The following is a 19,830-nucleotide window of genomic DNA, read 5'->3' on the forward strand; positions in this document are numbered from 1 at the left end:
TACACTATATGGCTCAAGCACAAGAATTTTATTCATCACACCTTAGGGACACACAATTCCAAAATCATATAGACTACGGTTTCCATGCACAAATAATACTGCAGAATATGAAGCATTGACTATTGAGCTCAAACCGGCTATTGAATGGAATATCAAGGAATTAAATGTCTATGGTGATTCACAACTTATCATCAACCAAATAAATGATGATTATCAAACTAAGGATGACAAGCTCATGCCCTATAAACAGCTGGTAGAAGAGTTTAAAGAACACTTTGAAGAAGTATGGTTCACTCAAATCCCAAGAAATGAGAACAAAGTAGCAGATGCAATAGCTACAATAACATCTCTCTTGCAGAATCAGGAGAATCAACAGTGCTATGAATTCCTCGTGGAAGACATCTTAACCCCTACAATTCAAGCCCAGCATACCTACATGAATTGGCATATACTAGGGATCAACCAATCCTTATACGGCCAAACCTATCAGTACTTAAAAGAGAATATCCTTCCTCCTGACCTAACCCACAATCAAAGAAGAAATTTTATCCGTCTGTCATCCTGCTATACTATTATTGCCGATGCCTTATATAGGCGAGGTCTAGATAGTACTTTATTGAGATGTCTTGAACAAAAAGAATCTAAGAAAGTTCTTAATGAAGTTCACGAAGGTATTTGTGGCACACACTCAAGTGGATTAACATTGGCTAATAAACTTCTTTGTATGGGTTACTATTGTCCTACTATGGAGAGATATTCATTCACATATGCCAAGAAATGCAAACAATGTCTGATCCATGGGAATCTCATTCATGCACCAACACAAGAATTGTATCCTATGGCCGGATCATGGCCATTTTCTCAATGGGGCCTTGATTTGGTAGGAAAGATAAATCCTTCATCTTCTAATGGACATATGTTCATTCTGACCGCTACTGAATATTTCACTAAATGGATTGAAGCAGTACCTTTGACAAAAGTGACAGGAAAAAAATATCATCATTCATCTTGAATTATATAATCTGTCGCTAAAGAGTTCCTATGACCATTATCACTGACAATGGATGACCATTTAAGAATCAAGATGTGAAGGAACTATGTGAGCAGTTTCATATCCAACATAGGTTTTCTACTCCATATTATCCACGAGGAAATGGTCAAGCTGAGGCATCAAACAAGACTATCTTGAAAATCTTGAAGAAAATAGTCAATGAAGCTAGAAAAGTCTGGCACATTTAGCTAAATCCTCCTCTTTGGGCATACCGAACTAGCATCCGCACACCAATGGGGGAAAATCCATATTTCTTAGTCTATGGATTAGAGGCCATATTACCCATAGAAGTAGAGATACCTTCTCTACGGGTTTCCTTGAAAGGTCTTATACCAGAGGAAGAACAACGAGTCTCTAGACTCCAAGAACTTGAACTGATCCAGGAACATTGCCAAAATGTAACAGATCATTTGAAAGTATATCAACAGAGAATGGTAAGAAGTTATAATCACAGAGTCAAGCCACACATTTTTCAGATTGGAGATATAGTTCTAAGGGAGAATCCAAGAAATCAACAAGACCGAGAAAAGAAGGGTAAATTTGAACCAAATTGGCTAGGACCTTTTGTCATAGTAGCAACATATGGCTCAGGAGCATACAAGTTATCTAACCCTGAAGGTGATTGGTTTGATGAACCTATCAATTCTATTCATCTAAATAAGTTCTATGCTTGAGATATAAAGTCTTGGAAAAAATCAATAAAAAGTATATAAAATCCTGAAGAAATCAGTAAAAATTAGAAAAGCAGAAAATCCCTAAAAAGAATAAAATAGTGAAACTTGGTAAACAGATGCTATCTAAAAAAGTGAGTTCTTCCATCTATGAGATCGCTTTGCGCACCTATTCACTCCATCCTATCGCATCTATTGCTTCCATCCATCTAGCTCATCCATTTCATCTTTCGCATCTATTGCTCTGAACCATTTAGTAGGAAATATGCAGCTTACCAACAGTTATCAATATTTGACATACTTGTCATAGTCAGTGTCTTAGATTTTATCAGAATCAATCAATCTGGATTTGTATCCCTCCATGATTTGGATCTTGATCAATTCATAGATCCATAATAAAGTTTTTTTTCTGCTGGGGACAAAATCCTAATTCCTTTTGCTAAAGTGATCTTTTGAATATTTGAAAATCCAAAACATTCGAAAAACTTAGAAAAACCAAAAACACCTAGGGTTTTGAAACAGATAATGAGCAACAAAGCAACGAAGATCAAGGCGTTTTATGACAAATGAAACGGTCTCCCAATCCTGCCAACTGGTCCAAACGGTCCTCCACGGACTTTCAATCAACCTCCTCTCCGTTCGGGTCTCCTATCGCCACCACCTCCATCCCCTCTGGTCTCTTGAGCATCTCTAAGCTCTCATCTCCGTCTCCTGATAACCAGATCATCTGAATTGTCATCCTCATCTCTTGAGCTGGGAGGAGGATCTGCTGGATTGGTAATACGAGGAAACGGGTGTGCCAGTATGTACTGAGTATAATCTGTAGTAACCCCAGGATCTAGAATGTACAATCTCATATCATAAGCCACCCTAGGAGTAGCTAGAAACTCTGCACATGCTATCTCAAATGACAAAGAAGGTCCCCAATCTTGCCTATCTCTGTACTGTCGTGCATATATCATGACACCAGTAGGCATAGGCTAAATGATACCAAACTATCTCAGAATGCGACTAATCAATTGTCTCTCAACAATGTATGAAGTTCGACCAATGAGATATCTACTCTGCATAGTAAATGGTGATATTTGTGCATCATCCATCCATGGCTCACAATCGATATAAGGTCTCCAAATAACACTATCTAGTGAATCAAGAGCTCAACACCAATACTCCATGTTACCCAGCTTATGCTGAGTAAGGATAGTTGCATACAGATAAACATATGACTTCCTCTCACCACAAACTCTATGATGAATAGGCCAAGTAATAGCAATGTGCTCCCAACACCAGATCTGCAAAAGTATGCATCCTTTCGATAGAGTAGCACTCTCATCGAAAACAACCTGATGAAGATCATGATACAAATGAGCAAGCATACACATACTCCACACATATTGAGTTTGACGCTGCATCATGCTCTAAAGAATCTCTCCTCACCCAACAACAAAACCTCGAGATCTCCTATCTGGACAGATGAATCCCCCAATCAAACCTGCAAGAATCACAGGGAGAGTCTCATAATACATAATCATATTCTCCCATCGGATCTCTCCTCTTGAAATGCTCTCATCACCAAATATGGCTCTGCACGCCTCTGTTCCTCCACGATCCTGAAAATCATACTGAACTAACTCATCGGTCACTGGGATGTGGAGAATCCTGTAGACATCCTCAAGTGTCACACTAATCTCACCCGTGGGCAGGTGGAAAGTGTTATGCTCGCTATGCCATCTCTTGGCTAACACTGTCAACAATCCCCTATTATGGGTAATATCAAGCATGTATAACACATGGCGTAATCTGCAGGCATCTATATGTCTCACCTCTGTCTGTGTAAGCTCTAGCACTAAGTGCCGCATCGCCGGAAATTTCTCCTAACACTGGAGAACATCAAGTTTCTCATGTTTACCAAGAGAATTCAATCAATCATCACTCATTTATCTATCAAATCAAAGAGCTCGCTAATCTATCACATCAACAATTGGTAGATCTTTTCAAATGAAGTTAATCAGGCTATCAAATCAATCTAAACCTATCAATCATGGTTTTCTATCAATCACTGAGTTCAATCAAACTTTGCTATGCTCTTCATCAGAAACTAAATTGGTTTCTTAAAAACTAAATCTATCAAATCAAATCAAATCGATCAATCGTTTATCCTATCAATCAACATTATCAAATCAAACAATCAAGTACCTATTCATCACAATTGTGCATCAAAATGCCTAAATCTAATCATCAAAGTGAATTTTTACTATGAAAAACATCAAACACATTCATCTGAAACAAAAGCGTTAATCTTTTTAACAAAAAGCGCTATTTTATTGAACGCAGGCGTTGAACCACACATATGTGTGAACCTTTTTAACAAAAGCGCTAAATCTTCAAGCATATGCGTGAAGCAATCAAAAGCGCTATCTTAAACATCAAATGTGCAAACACTAAAAGGAAAAGCGTTGACCAAGCAAAAATGCTAAAAAAATAAGCAAAAGTGCTAACAGAATGAGCACATGCGCTAAACTAATCAAATGTGCTAACTTTACATTCAAAAGTGCTAACAAAGAAAACAAGAACGCTAAACATAATTGCAGAAAATTGAAAAAATTCAAAATACCCAAAAATGCGCTAATCAAATATGAAAAATCGTATGACAAGTTGCAAAAAGATTGGGATAAGATACATACCAGATACCCATACTTAGGAGGTTGTTGATATCATCGAACGTGCTCAAATCGATGGTTCTCCAACGGGATCACCATTTTGCCATCTCACCAAGACAATTTCTTCACAAAGCTGATAAGGATACAAATGAAATTAAAATTAACTTTGGTTAATTATATTTACTATTCAAAAGGGTAATTAATGTTTTTCAATGGGGTAATTATATTTATTTTTCATAAATAAATTTAATTGATGGACCTTTTCAATTATCATGAGATCAATCGCTTATCCAAAATTTTCAACAAATTCATGATCAATCTCCCAAGGGGGCACACAACCAAGATTTTTATCTCTATCAGGCACATTATCGAGACTTGATTTAATCTTTGAAACAATGTTGTCTCGATATCATTTCAAAGAGGGGCAAAATGTATACACATAAAAATGGCTATGAGGGATTAAATAAATATTTAATATTTATTCTTCTATTAAATAGTTAATTTAAAAAGATTAATTTATTTAATTCATTTTGTGTCTTTTTATTAATTAATTTAATTGAAATATTTTATTAATTAATTCATCTATCCTATTCCTCTAATTAATTAAATATCTAATATTTAATTATTCTTCTAATCAATTAATTGAATATCTAATATTTAATTATTCATCCAATCATTTAAATATCTAATATTTAATGGTTATTCTTCTATCCTATAGTCTCAAATATTAAATAATTTCTAAATTATTTAAATCCCTTATCCAACTCACCTTCCATCTCCACTTCATCTTTCCTTTGCCAACTCATCAATCATGTGGCTAAAGATATTAATATTTCTTAAATATTAATTCATCATTTATCTTCAACCTCCAAATTTAATGAAATATTGTGTAGGTACACATATTTCCTAACCTTCTTCTATATTCCCTCCAACATCCCTACATCTTAGGAAGGACTTGAGTCCACTTGTCCTCTCATGCCTAAATCTTCTCCAACCATCCCTAGATTCCCTTAGTCAGCAACCCAGTCAAGGTGAGATGAGTGACACTTGTCTTCTCCTCCCCCCTTTCTCTCAACCTTCACCTTTTCTCACAACTATCCAAATCTGCAGATCTGATCATGACTGTTGATTTGGGCCACATCATCTTATCCTCTCAAAGTCTATAAAATTAGGAGTTTGAGTTGAGAAAGATTTAGTCTTCAAGTGAGTTTTCAAGCTAACCATTTGTGAAAACTTATGCGTCCATGAGTTTTAATCTTGAAGCAAATAGCATAATGATTTAACACAATCATTTAACATAGTCATTTAGCATTGCATATCATAGTATTAGTTAACTATCAGTTATCAGTCCATTCTTCATATGCCATCTTGGAAGCTATAAGTGGTTGTCTGAGAGCACACCATTTGCAACCAGGAACAGTGGAGTTAGGACACAATGAGAGTTAAATCATGAAGGTAGTAATAATGTTTTTATTTTATATCAATTTCATGCAGTTTCATTGGTTGAGTTTGGATTTCCTGTAGCATTTCCTTTGTATTCTGTGAAACTAATATGTTGCAGGTAGTATTCTGATGATGAAATTCAAGTCGGCACAGTAACTTATCTATGAAAGAAGAAACAATCATTTCTTAACTATCGAAAATAATTTTGAGATCTCATTTCCATCTCAAACACATTTATTATGATAGGTAAACATAATGTGAATTTATCTCAATCACAGAGAAAACAAAACAATGTATATAAAAGCGTGCTTCAATAGTATACATGAGCATTCACAAGAATATATGAGCACATAAGTGGATATAAGTGTTATAGTCTAGACATACCTATAGTTCCACAAAATCACTCATTGGCTTACAAAGACATCTTTCTATGCATGCAAACAAGTCCATCTATATCACTCATATAAACTAAACTCAAAGTTTTCAAACATATATGATAAAGAATAATAACTTATGAATTTAGTTATAAGAAAATTTATGTCATCCTTGCTTCCCTACTTAGCACAAATAGTAACAAGATCTAGGCATCTATTGTACTTATAAAGCCAAGGTCTTTCATGAAGTTGAAATCCAAGCTTAAAGGTAAAGATTTCCTAATTTTTGACATGAATTTTAAGTAAGCTAATTTAGGATCATACACTAATATTAACCCATTCTCTAATTTGATAAACTAATTTAGAATCATGCAAATGACACTTTATACAATCACAATTATGTTCCAAGGACCTATCCCCCAAATAAAATTAGGGTCAATCATGAAACCAAATTCCACTCTATTGACTAAATTCCCTCAAAGTAATCATTTATCTAATAACATTTTAACACATCAATATTTGTTAAGGATAACTAGTTAATTCACATCTCTTCAATGATATTAATAATGATAAGTTGGTAGCACACAACACATTCTATTAAAGAACCAACTTTTCTATCCAAGTATAAAACATTCCCAATGAATATTACTTACTTAGTTCTAGTTTGCCAATATGTCTTAAAGTGAAATATTTGATAAGGAAATCTACAAGATGTTACCTTAATGACACTCTTCTAATGGACATATATGTAGAATCCATATTTAGATTTCAATCTTTGTCATATATAAATATAATGCATATTATATGTTCAAAGAGTAGGGACGTCATGCCAACCAAGGTCAATACTCTATTTTGGAGGTGTCAAATTCTAAAATGGACATACTATTACTCCAAGGAAAAACAACGACATAGATAAACAAAAACCGACCCCATACAAGTTTCAAAGATATCCTTAGTCTGCTTTAATTATGCAACCAGGAATGAGGAAATCCAAACAAAGAGGTAGTATTATCGTGGCCAACTATAATTTAGATGATCATTACTAAGGTCATTATTTGGGTAGAAAGATAGCATCAACTAGAGTTTGGAAAGCTTATTCTACTGCTGCTCCCTTGTGCCTTGATTTCACCTAACATGGAAAGAGGCTGTCCATGTATTAAATACACAAGCAATAATCTCAATGATATGCAAGAAATATAAGTATCCACCGTGAATGTTTCTAGAAGCTATGCAAATATGTATAAAGATATTGCTCTGTTATTACATATCTAGTTTTCATGTAACTAAAATCTTACCTATCGACATCAAAGAAAGAAAAAAATTGCAAAACCGACAAATTACTACTAACATCCAGCTCCCTGGGTATCTATAAGATACAAGACCCAATTTAGAAGATATCTAAAAAATGATAGAATGGATTGACATGTATGAGAGTCTAGAGATGATGAGATTATAATATCCTACCTGAAGCGACTCTCCTCTAGTCTAAATCCTTCTTCCTCTCCTCCTAGAAAAAATCCCCTGCAAACTCTGTGTCGCCCTCCTTTCCATTGATGTGCCTATCAAGCTTAGCCTCATTCCATCTCTGCGCACTTGTATCTTGTACTATTTCTTCAATATAGTTTTCACTCTGGTAAACACCTACTTCACAGATCTCTGTCCAAGCTGCAAGGAATTACAGAGATCCCCAAAATCGCCCAGCTTCTCTGAATGCATGCATCCATGAGATATGAATAATCTGTCTTGTCTGAATGCATGCATCCATGAGATATGAATAATCTGTCTTGTCTGAATGCATGCTCTTCAGCTTCACTTACTTCCTATTCTCTTGGCCTTTCTTATACTCACGTCGGCTTCTTAAAGTATCGCTAGCTCTAAGCTTCTGTTTCCTTTTATTAGTTTTTAGTCTAACTTTATTTAAGATGCTTTTTTTTAACTCATGCTTAACTTATAGTCTATATTTACGTGGAATATGGGGAAATGCTTTTTTGTAAGTTTTTAAAAAGAAACTTTGTTTTTTTAATTAATAAAATATGTAAACTTTACTTAAGCTCATGAATACTATTTTTGATATATAATTTAGTTTTTATTTACTTTTAGTTTTGTAAATATAATTTTTATTTTTAATTTTTATTTTTTAATATATTAATAATGAAATTTTAAAATGTTTTTTTTGTATTAATAATAAGGATTTCAAAATATACAGTTAGACGTAATCAAGTCCGGGCCTCATAGAGGCAGCAAAAAAAGGGTACGAGGCAGGGCCTCACATCGAGGAGATCAAAAGAGAGTATACAGTATAGACATGTTTACTACAAAAACAACATCAAAAGGAGACAGACTAAAGTAGGATGCCATCAATGGCATCAACCCAGGTTGTCCATCCCTTATCCCCCTCCATCCAAACAACTTTCTTGTTTTCCTGGATCGGCATGGCAAGCACCTCCTTTTTGGTGTTCTTGTTCCGCCTGATTTCTTGGTTCATTTTGTTCAGGGTCTTGTCAAAAGCTTTGATGTCATCAATGTTCTTTCTCCACTCGTAGCCGTGCTTCATCTCATAAACAAAGGAGGTGGCGTGACCGGTCTTCAGGAACCGCCTAAGCTTGTCTTTATCAATCATCATCATGGTATAGACCTGCAAGAGGATTTTAAAATATGTGAGTTTACGGTAAAACTCAGTAAGGGACCGGGGTTTGTCCTGATATTTTTCCTCGTTCCTGCACTTCCAGAGCTGCCACAAGATGTTAGAAGAGAGAATGTACCAAAAAAGATTAGTATCCTTTTTAATCCCATAAATATGTCCAGTCACAATATTCAAAATGGAGTAATCAAGTGGATAAGATATATCAAACATTTGCCAAATTTTCCTGGCAAAAATACAATAAAAAAAGATATGTCTACAAGTTTCAGGCATCTTACAGAATTTACAGTATTCAGTTTGAGCTTCCAAGTTCCTGACAGGGAGTCTGTTCAGTAACAACAGCCATCTAAAGAATTTAATTTTAGGTTCAATGGGCCCCTTCCAAAGGTGGTTAAGGAGTTTCTTCCAGGAACAGCTATCAAGGGAGGTAAACCAAAGAGCATTAATATGTTCAATGATGGAGCTGTTATGATTGATAACATTGTAAATATTTTTTGCCTTAATCTTGCTGAAGATGTTACCATCAGGCCATTTGCACTGAAGGAACCTATTGGAATCCACATAGCAGGTAATGGGGAGATCTTTAGTGGCTTTAACAATCATATTATATGTTTTCTTTTGCGAGTCAGGAATGTTAAATTTAGTTTTGAGATCATTCCAAGGCATCAGTTGGTTATGTTCAAATAGGTCAATCAATTATTAATATAATTTTTTATTTTATTAAAATTAGAATTTAAAGGAAAAATCAATAAATATATTTACTAGCATGTTTATATTTTATAAATAAAATTTATGTAAAGTATGCCTAAAGATATCAAATTTAAAAGATGTTTACTTTTAATATAGATTAATTAATTTCATATGGTTAATTTAATCTTATTTTAAAATATGAAATGATTTACATGAAAAAAAGAAGAAGTTTCTTTTAAATCTAGATTTAAAAACATAATTTTTTTAAATTAGAAGTTTCTAGATTTAAAAATATAATTTTTAGAATATGAAATGATTTGGATCCAAAATAAATAGAATTTTTTTTTTTTTTTTACATTTAATAAATAATAATAAGAACTTGTTGCTTTTTAATTTAGATTTGTTTCTTTTAAATCTAGATTTAAAAATATATATTTTTAATTAATAAATAATAATAATAGAAATTTGCTTTTTAATTTAGATTTTAGTCTTTAAATTATTTATAAATTATTTCTTGTCTAGTCATAATAAATAATAATAATAGAAAGTTTATTTTTAAAATTTTAGTCATTAAAATTAAATGGATTAAAAAGATGGGTGGGAGCCACTATAGTGTTATGCCTCTCACTCTAATTAAAATATTAAAAATATACATAATCAATTTCATTATTAAATAATAAATTTAAAATAATAAGGGTTGTGACATTTGGTTGTTAGTCTTGGATAACATATTCATCAAATGGATGTTAAAAACCCTTTCTTAAATGACGATTTAAGTGAAGAAATATACATGTCTCAACCACTAGGTTTTGTAGATCTAGAACATCTTTTAACCTTCTTCACAAATTAAATAAGTCACTTTATGATCTAAAATAAGCACCAAGGGCTTGGAATGAGAAGATTGACTATAAATATTTTTAACTTCATGGATTCATAATACGTAAATCAGATCCAAATTTTTATGTGAAGAAAGTTCAAGATAAGATTATTCTTGTTGCAGCTTATGTAGATGATTTACTCATTGCTAGACCGAATATTAGGTCAATCAATGATTTAAAATTTGATCTTAAACAGACATTTCATATGAGTGATTTGGGAGAGCTAAACTAGTTTCTTGGTTTGCAAGTTTGTAGTCTACATAATGGATTTTTCATTTCACAATCAAAATATGCTTTGGATCTTTTAGAAAAAAATAATATGCTTGAATGCAAGCCAAGCTCTAATCACTTTCAATCAGGAGTCAAGCTCACTAAATAATGTACTTCTAAGAGTGTAGATGCCACTTTATATAGACAACTTGTTGACAGTTTGGTTCATCTAGCTCATTCTATACTAGATATTTGTTTGACAGTCAACTTAGTATTTAGATCTATGTAGGCACCTAAATAAAGTTAGTGTTTGGCTGCTAAGTGAATTTTGCAATACATTATTAGAACAATACACTTTGGCATCCACTACGGCTATAAGTCTTCAATTTCTTTGGTTGGATATACAAATTCAAATTGGGGAGGTGATATGGATGATATAAAATGTACTAGTGGTTAGGTTTTCAATCTTCACTTAGGTCCTCTTACATGGAGCAACAAAAAGAAAACAACTACATCATTGTCGTCATGTGAGGAAAAATATAAAGCTGATTTTTTTTTATTTTTAAAATGAAACAATTTAGATTTGAAACCTTTTATTTAAGCATGGTTTTCCACAACGTTCTGAGCCACTAATTTGTATTATGACAATTTAAAGTACCATCAAGGTTGCAAACAATCCAATTTTCCATGCTAAAACAAAGCATATTGAGATTGATGTTCAACACATGTACGAGATCTTGTTGAAGGAACTATTGTTAATCTAGAATTTTGTCCAAGTGAAGAATAAATGAATGATGCATTTTTTAAGAGTGTGACTAAAGCCAAATTCCTGAAACTATGAGGAATGCTTGGCATGCTAGAGGTGAACATTAAGGAGGTACTGGTATACAATGTTCCCTCTCCTTTGTATTATTCTAGTCAATCTTAAAGGGAGATGTTAAGGAAAAGTAAGGTTGTTTAAAAAAGAAGATATTTTTGGATTCTTCTAAAAAAGTTAGTCTTCTATAAAGATGGAAAATTCTAGATTATTGGAATAAAAAAATAAGTATGTAGATCTTATGAAAAGCATAGAATTTTATAGATTTTAGAAACTCTCAATTAAAATAAGATTGCTCAGTACAAAAAATACTATTGTAAGTTGTTGAATTGAATGTAATAAACAACTAGCTCAATATTATCTTCTTTAAGCAGTTCAATCTGTTTTAAATACTTTGTTTTGCCTTGTTTGTTGTTGTTAGTTTATTTTATAGTTTGTTGTTGGGCCTGTTTTTATTTATTTATTTATCACATCTAGGTAATAGGCACAACTTTGCACTTTTTGCTCAACAATTGAGAAGTACATAGGTGTCAACACATAATTCACAAAGAGGACAATATTCCATTCCTATTTCACCATTAGCTTTCCAACTTCATTATTTCTGTTACATGGCATGGCTTTGCTGATCTCAATCTTTTCTTCGCACTTCATAATCTCACTCAAGTTAAATATAGAAAATTGGTCCTTGAACTGCCCCAATAGAGATATCAGTTCATTCAAGCTTTAAATCAATTGAGACAATGTTCAATAAACATGGAGGTAAGAAAAATTAAGGGGCAAGCAAAGACAAACTTGATACCCAAATTATTTTTTTAGCTTTGATACCAATTTCAAGTCGGAGAATGTACAAAAAAGAACTTAGCTTCGACATCAATGTCAAGTCGGAGAATGTAATACATGAAAATATTGACAAATGAACATGATTTGGACAACCAAAAAAATATTTAATAAAAGCTTGTTTTATTCAATCAAAATGGAAAAATTTAAAAATACGACACTGATTCTAATTAGATGACATTCAGCAACACTTGTCAAACCTAGATGGGATGGCAAAAACCCAAGTGATAGTAGCAATGGCAATGGGGATTGTGCAAGTGATGGCAAGGGTGAGTCCGATGAAGGCGAAGGAGATGGAGATGCCCTTGAGGGTTTTGCACCTAAAGTCATGGTGAGGGCTTCTTGCAAACGTGATGGCATTGTGTCACGACCCCATTTGATGGCAGAGGTAATGGCTGACCTCATCCCTAGCGACAAAGGAAACAACTTCTTGTAAACACGATGGGTTTGATATCATGACCCCATTCCCTGGAGGCTGCAGTAATGGCTTCCTATTTTGCCAATGATGGTGTTACTGATGGCATCCCTGAAATTGTGGTTGGCGAAAACCTTGTCAATGAGGGAGATGTCTATGCGGAGGCGGATTTGGATTCTTGGATCAATACTTGGGGTGTGGAGGAAGAAACGCTCCTTGATATTCTTCTTGAGGCCTATTTCAATGCTCTACAATGTGTTGAGTCTGTGCATTCTAAGGGCCATGATCAAGTCAATGCCGAAGACGATGATTCGCTTCCCACAATGTGGTTGGAGACCCAACAAGCTGCTCAAATGCACTCGGTCTCTAAGAGTGTTCTGAAGAAGGGATCTACTACGCCTATTCTCACTGAGACCAAGTTGTGTGACCTTGTTGACTCTCTCAAGAGGGGTCTTCTACTAACTCTTTGAATGTTCATCATGCTTTGTCTCTCTTGCCAAGATCATTGTCATCCCTTGCTTCTGGTGCATTTGATCAATGATATTGATCAAAAGCAAATTTGAAATATTGAAAAACATATTTTTATATTTTTTTTCTAGTTTTTCTATACTTTAGTAATTGGCGTTTTTGAAGGCTTTCGGGGCATTTTCAGCCCTTGAAAGTTTGGCCTGTCCTTTAGAACGTTGCCATAAGCAATTTTTTTTAGGACTTCGCCTTCAACTCTTGGAGACCTTTCCAACGAGTTAAACGACTCGTAATTTTGAGTCCTGAGTAGAAAGTTATGCCTAGTTAAAGTTGGGACAAAATTTCATATAGTTTTTTGAAATTTTTGTAGTTTTAGATTTTATTATGTAAATAAACAGATGTGACTATTGGGTTTCGATTCTCAAGGGGTTTTGGTGACCCTTGGAATCTCTTGAACTGATATATGTTGGATTTTCGAATTGAATAGATTAGTTTTTGGCTTGCTTCAATTCTGTGTTTATCTTGTTCATATAAATAAATCCACAATATCGTAGGTTCTCACTTAGGTGTTGTCATCCGAATCCATAATTCGGATCAGATATGAAGATCATGGCTTCCCTTTCCCTTGTTGTGGAATTCTGTACGGGGTTTCCTTCCCAAGTGGAGGCCCCCATTCCCCTCTCCGCTTCTTAGAGAGAGCCTTCTCCTCCCCATAACGTGATGCTGGAAAGTTGGGCTAAGGACGTCTGCCCTTTTGAGGATCCTTAGACTCCCTTATAATTTCAAATCTCAATTCTTTTTGTTCCTAATATGTAGGTGGGCAGAGCCTCTGGAGACTTGTAGCATGCTCTTATTGGGAGTTTTTCTGGTCAGAGACCAAACATTGACGTTATTCACAGTTGGGTGTCTGATTGTTGGTTCGCTTCAGGTATGCTAAGTATGAATGCTTTGGTGAATGGATTTCTTCGATTTTTCTTCAACTCTATCGAGAACTGCTCCTGAGTTCCTCTTGGGGTCCTTGGTTTTTTGGTAGTGCTTTTCTCTATTTACAAAGATGGTATGTTGGTTTCAATGCTACCGAGATAAACTTGGTTCCTTTTTGGGTTTGTCTCTCAGAGCTCCCTTTGAGTTATGGGATAAAAGTATCATTTATGGTATAGCTGATGTTATTGGTCAATATATTACCATTGATAATGAAGTTTGATTTTAAACCACCTTGACTGATTGGCTTTTGGTTTTCTTCTTTGTGGTTTCTTGCAGTCATGCTCTTCTGCTAGTTCTTATGTTGTTTACTGGTCTTTGTCTCACTCCTTGCAGATCTTGTTTTGTTGGTCTTTGTCTCACTCCTTGCAGATCTTGTTTTGTTCGCTTCTTTGACTGTTTTCTTTTCTGAATCCTTTGCTGATCCTTTCTATTTGTACAAGGGTCTCGACCCCTTTAAAATCCTTGTAAATATCTTAATTAAAACAATATGAAAATGTTCAGTTCAACTTCTAGTGCAGGAAGGACATATAATACATAACATATTATCCTGCCATTCATAAAATTACATACATTATTGTTATATTTGTCTTCTCTGCAACACTTTTAAGTAATAAAGAGGAGGTTTATCACTTTTCTTCAAGGAATTCTGAGGATGGACCTAAGGGCAATAGGAACAAAGAATGTCCAAGACAATGGTAATTGTAACTGGGTAATGAAGAAACCTGCTCATACTGCATGTGGTATATATGGTCAAACATGTTGATAGATGTCGAATTTTAACATTTTTGTAGTCAAGAAGAGGCAATGGATCTCTAGACTACATCAAGAAATGACATAGGGCACTAGATGTACAAGACTAATAGGCATTGCTCACACAAGAATTTGGTGCAAAGAGTTAGGCATCAAGGGGATGTGTACAAAAGTTGATATTAATTGATTAGCAATAGGAGACAAGAAGCCAAAGTTTACAAAGTGGCAAAATGTTCATCATTGGTTGAGGATGGACCTAAGGGCAATAGGTTTAAGGAATCATCAAGACTGATCATTGTAGTTGGATAATGCAGAAACTTGCTTATGCAACATGTTGTATAGAAGGTCAAAGGCATGTTGATCAATGATGAATTCCAACGTGCTCGTGTCAAGAAGAGGCAATGGATCTTCAAACTATGTGAGGCAGTGGCACAATGCTAGATGTACAAGATTGACAATTGTTGCTCATATAAGGATGTGATGCAAAGGTTATTCATCGAGGTATTGGCAATTGACGGAACATATTTGCTGAAACACAATCAGAGAACAGAAACATAGGCCATGGTAAAAACAAAACATAGAACAAATATATGCTAGACCATCTTAGACATACCTCCTCCCAATTAATCTCTTGGTATCAAATACAGTGTTGGTAGGATTAGTTGAAATCTGGAACTAATTGGCAGCATCTCCAACAAGTCTTTCATTGGGGGTGAAAGCAACCATGGAGGAAGTGGTTCTATTTCCTTGGTCATTGAGAATAATTTCATCTTTGTCATGCTACCACACTCCCACATAGCTATAAGTTGTCCCGAGATCAATGCCAATGGCCTTATCTTTGCCTGCTCTGTCCATGTTATATTCTGAATGAATTTAAGCAGAAAATTTGAAAAAAATATTCAGATTCTGATTTACCTAGGAAAATGCTGTTATTCTTTAAGTCTATTATTCAAAGTGTCTGTAGTTAATAATATTGTGTTAGTTTTTGAAAGGAAGAAAGGTATATTGAAATGTTTAAATTTTTTGAGGAGAGATAGTGCAAATTTTTTAAAACTTTTAAACAATTACTGAGAAGAAAATCTTTTCGAAAAAAACCTGACACTCTAAACACACAGCTAGATAAAGAAACTAGTTACAATTGTTGGAATTTATTGTTACCCTGAGCCTGCAGGTCTGCCCCCACGTAAGTCTTCACCTACTTGTCAAGAGAGCTACAGCAGATACAACCTGGAAGAGATTGTGTTGGTAGTTGTGATTTTGAATTTTGAACTGGGGAGGGAATTTTGAGATGACAGTCATAAGACAAAAATGAAGAATGTTCTCCAGTCAGTGCATCAAAGAGATAAACAAATCAGAGAAGTAATTTGTAGTCTCATAAGGATCAAAGACTATTCTTGTTTCATAAGATTGTTGAACAAAGACTATTAGATTGAACAAAGACTATTCTTGTTTCATAAGATTGTTGAACAAAGACTATTTTTGACTTATAAGATTGTTGAATAATTCAGTCTCATAAGAATCAAAGATTTTTCGTTTTATAAGATTTTTGAACAAAGACTATTCTTGACTGATTACATTGTTGAACAATCCAAAGCTTCACAAGGGTCAAAGACTATTCTTGCCTCATAAGATTGTCCAACAATTCTATATGGTTAAAATTAAAATAATTTATTAATAATTTTTTCTATGAATAAAAAATAATAGATTTTAAAACAAAAAATAATGTGTGTTTTGTAAATTTCATTCTAGAAAATTTATTGGGAACCTCTATATGATAAGATATCATGTAATCATTTTTTTATAAGTTGAATAGAAGAGTTTTTCCTATTTATAACAATAATTTAATATTATAAATGATTAAACGTCAAATATTTAAAAATTTAAACAAGATTATTTATTAATACTTATCAAATAGGTGAAAAAAAGAACTTGTTATAATTTCTATTCTTAAGAATATCCAAAAAAACTATTACAAGTTAAATTATATAATTCTTGATGTATAATCATGACTTAGTCCTTTTTCAATGAATATAGCTTTATAGGCTCAATTACAAAGTATCAAGTAAATAAAATGTCACTTGAAAGAATATTTTGAAGTGAATATCTTTGAACTCGATGAGGAGAGAGAGCATCATCAAAGCAATTTTGTATCCAACCACAAAACATTAATCTTGTTTGGCCTTAATGCACATGAGAAGTCCGACCTTTCACAAAAGATCTAGAAAGTTGAAGCTAGTATGCATGATAGAATTTGGTGTAGACACCCAAAATTGTCCAGTCTAATTAAATAATTCATCCTCTTCATGATCTTTATTTATTTAATTAATTCATTTATCCTCTTCTAGCCTTATTTCTCATTTAAATAAATACATTTATTTATTTAAATTATCCTTTTCTTAAATTAAATAAATATCTTATTTATTTAATTGATTTCACTCCTTCTATTAATTAAATAAATCTTTATTTATTTAATTAATTCATTAACCTTTTCTACCCATGACACATGTCATTCATCTCTTAATTCATACACTACCTACCCCTTTCATTATTTTATTATTTCTTTTACCTACCCTCTAATCATAGCCGACCTCTTTTTACACCTCTCAATCTTATCCCTCCATTTCATATAGTGCCTTCTATATAAGGAGATGTTTCCTTCATTATCAAACCCCCCCGTTGACTACTTGACTGCACTACGCTTTTGAACATAGGCGATCCTACTTGCAACCACATTCCGTTATTTGTTGAGCTCTTGTGCACACATAAAATCTGAGAGCAAATATACCAAGCAAGATCAATGGAGATAGGAAGAATGGAGATCCAAACCCTATTGGACATGTGATGGTATAATATTTGTGATTTCATTTGATTTGCATTGTCTTAGGTAATCTTCATATGTTATGGTGGATCTTTGTTGTTGTTAGGCTAGGGTTTTGTGGTTGAATTTATTTAGCCTTTCAATATCGTTATTATTGTTATCCATTTTCACCATATACATTTTGGCATGCCCAGTGGGACATGGATTTTTATTAAATCTATATTTTTTGCAGATTTTTCTAACCCTATATTGTTGTTTTGTAAAACAATTTGGAGAATAACCTTGTGCAGCTAGGGTTTTGGACACAAAATCAAGATCTTGGAGAGATTTGATCATATCTCACAAACGGCTTGGAAATTTTGCACCAAATTGTTTTTGCAGGTTGAAGAATGTATGAGGAGCTCTCAATCCAAAATTCAGAATTTTTGGAGCAAATTTTCATTTTCTATGAATTTTTTATGATTTTTCATAAAAAAATTAATTTTGAGAGAAAATGAGAGAATTTTTTGGATTTTCTTACATTTTTGGAAATCACTTATAATTATACATAGGATCTGTTCTTTGTGATTTTAATTTTGATGCAAAATATGTAACTAAAAATTGAATCTTTAAAAATTAGGGTTTTTCCTTATTTTGATCAGATCTCACAAAAGGTTTCGAATTTTGGCATCAAATTTTTTGTGCAGGTCAGGAAAAGTATCATAAGGATTTAATAAATATTTCAAATTTTTTGGATCACTTTTTCAATTTATATGATTTTTCATAAAAAATTAATTTTGAGAGAAAATTAGTGAATTGTTTGGATTTTCTTAAATTTTTGGAAATATCTCAGAATTATACATTGGATTTGTTCTTTTTTATTTTAAATTTGATGCAAAATCATTCCTCAAAAATTAGATCTTTGAAAATTAGGGTTTTGCATTATTTTACTCATATCTCACAAACTGCTTGGATTTGTTGCAAAAAATTTTTTATGTAGGTTTGGAAGATAATCAGGACTCTCCAGTAAAAATTTTAGATTTTTTGGATTCATTTTGCATTTTATATGAATTTTTTATGATTTTTCATAAAAAATTAATTTTTGGAGCAAATTAGCAATTTTTTTGGATTTTCTTACATTTCTGGAAATCTATTGAAATTTTACAGTTGTTCTTTTTTTTATGATGAATCAAATCTTTGAATTGGTCAACAAAATGCATTGTTGAAGGCCCCTATTTCACAAAGTCTTTTGGATCTAAAATTTACCTAACTTGTGTGCTTACAGGAAGGGGTGATTATTTCAAACAATCCAAAATACTAATAAATCTTTGTTGTAGGTTCTTGGCAAGGGTTTTTGGATTTTTATTGTATGTCTTGTTTTCATAGACTAGCAAACACTTCAATTAGTGCACTAAAATTGAATCATTGTCTTTTGTGTCTTGAGCAATAGGCTCTTTTTGTTTAATCTTTAGAGGGCCTGTCTTTCCATGTGGTCATTAGGACTATTAGTGAGAAGAGAATGACCCAAGTGGTAGTGAGGAAAACCCACCTCTTCCGAACCACTATAAACAACTGTATTTATGGTGAAAACTATGGATAACGTGTGCTGAATAGTTCATACCGACACTATGTCTCCCCATAAACCCGTTTTATCAAATTTATTTGATCAATTGTAGGGCGTAACCCCTACTGGCTAGGAGCCTTCTATATTTACAGAGCTGAAAGTGCCACATGTATGGCCATACGAGTGGATGCCCTTACTAGCACCTTTTTATTTTAGAAGCCAAAATCCTTCTAGTTGTTGAGGTAGGAGGTCGGACCTCTAGTAGCGGCCCACACACATATGGTTCTTAGTAGAGATACAAAGTTCACCACGAGGAGTTTTCGTGGGGACTGATGCTTGGCTGACCTGAGAAGTGAGTGCCGAGGGTGGAGCTAGTGAGGTCAAGCATCTAAGTATCCGCTCTGAATAGCGTAGCCTCGGGGGTAAAACCTCATGTGGGATTAACAACTATTGTCTTGGCCAGCCATAAGAATTGTGTTTGACTTATTTTAAACATTCAAAACATTCAAAACCAAACAACAAAACATTGTGTCTTTTGTGTCTTCAAGTGTATGCAAAACATTTTTACATCAAACAATACACT

General features: G+C 33.5%; 1 protein-coding gene across 1 annotated transcript in view; it reads right to left on the reverse strand.

The window, feature by feature from the left end:
* Positions 1-7,936, reverse strand: part of LOC131055713 (heat shock cognate 70 kDa protein) — a 39,701-nt gene extending 31,765 nt beyond the window's left edge. The window contains exon 1 of the mRNA XM_057990124.2: positions 7,664-7,936. The gene's annotated coding sequence lies outside the window, so the exon portion shown is untranslated. The remainder of the gene's footprint in view (positions 1-7,663) is intronic.
* Between the last annotated feature and the right edge of the window lie 11,894 nt (positions 7,937-19,830).

This window comes from Cryptomeria japonica, chromosome 10 (genome assembly GCF_030272615.1).
Source record: "Cryptomeria japonica chromosome 10, Sugi_1.0, whole genome shotgun sequence".
NCBI lineage: Eukaryota > Viridiplantae > Streptophyta > Pinopsida > Cupressales > Cupressaceae > Cryptomeria > Cryptomeria japonica.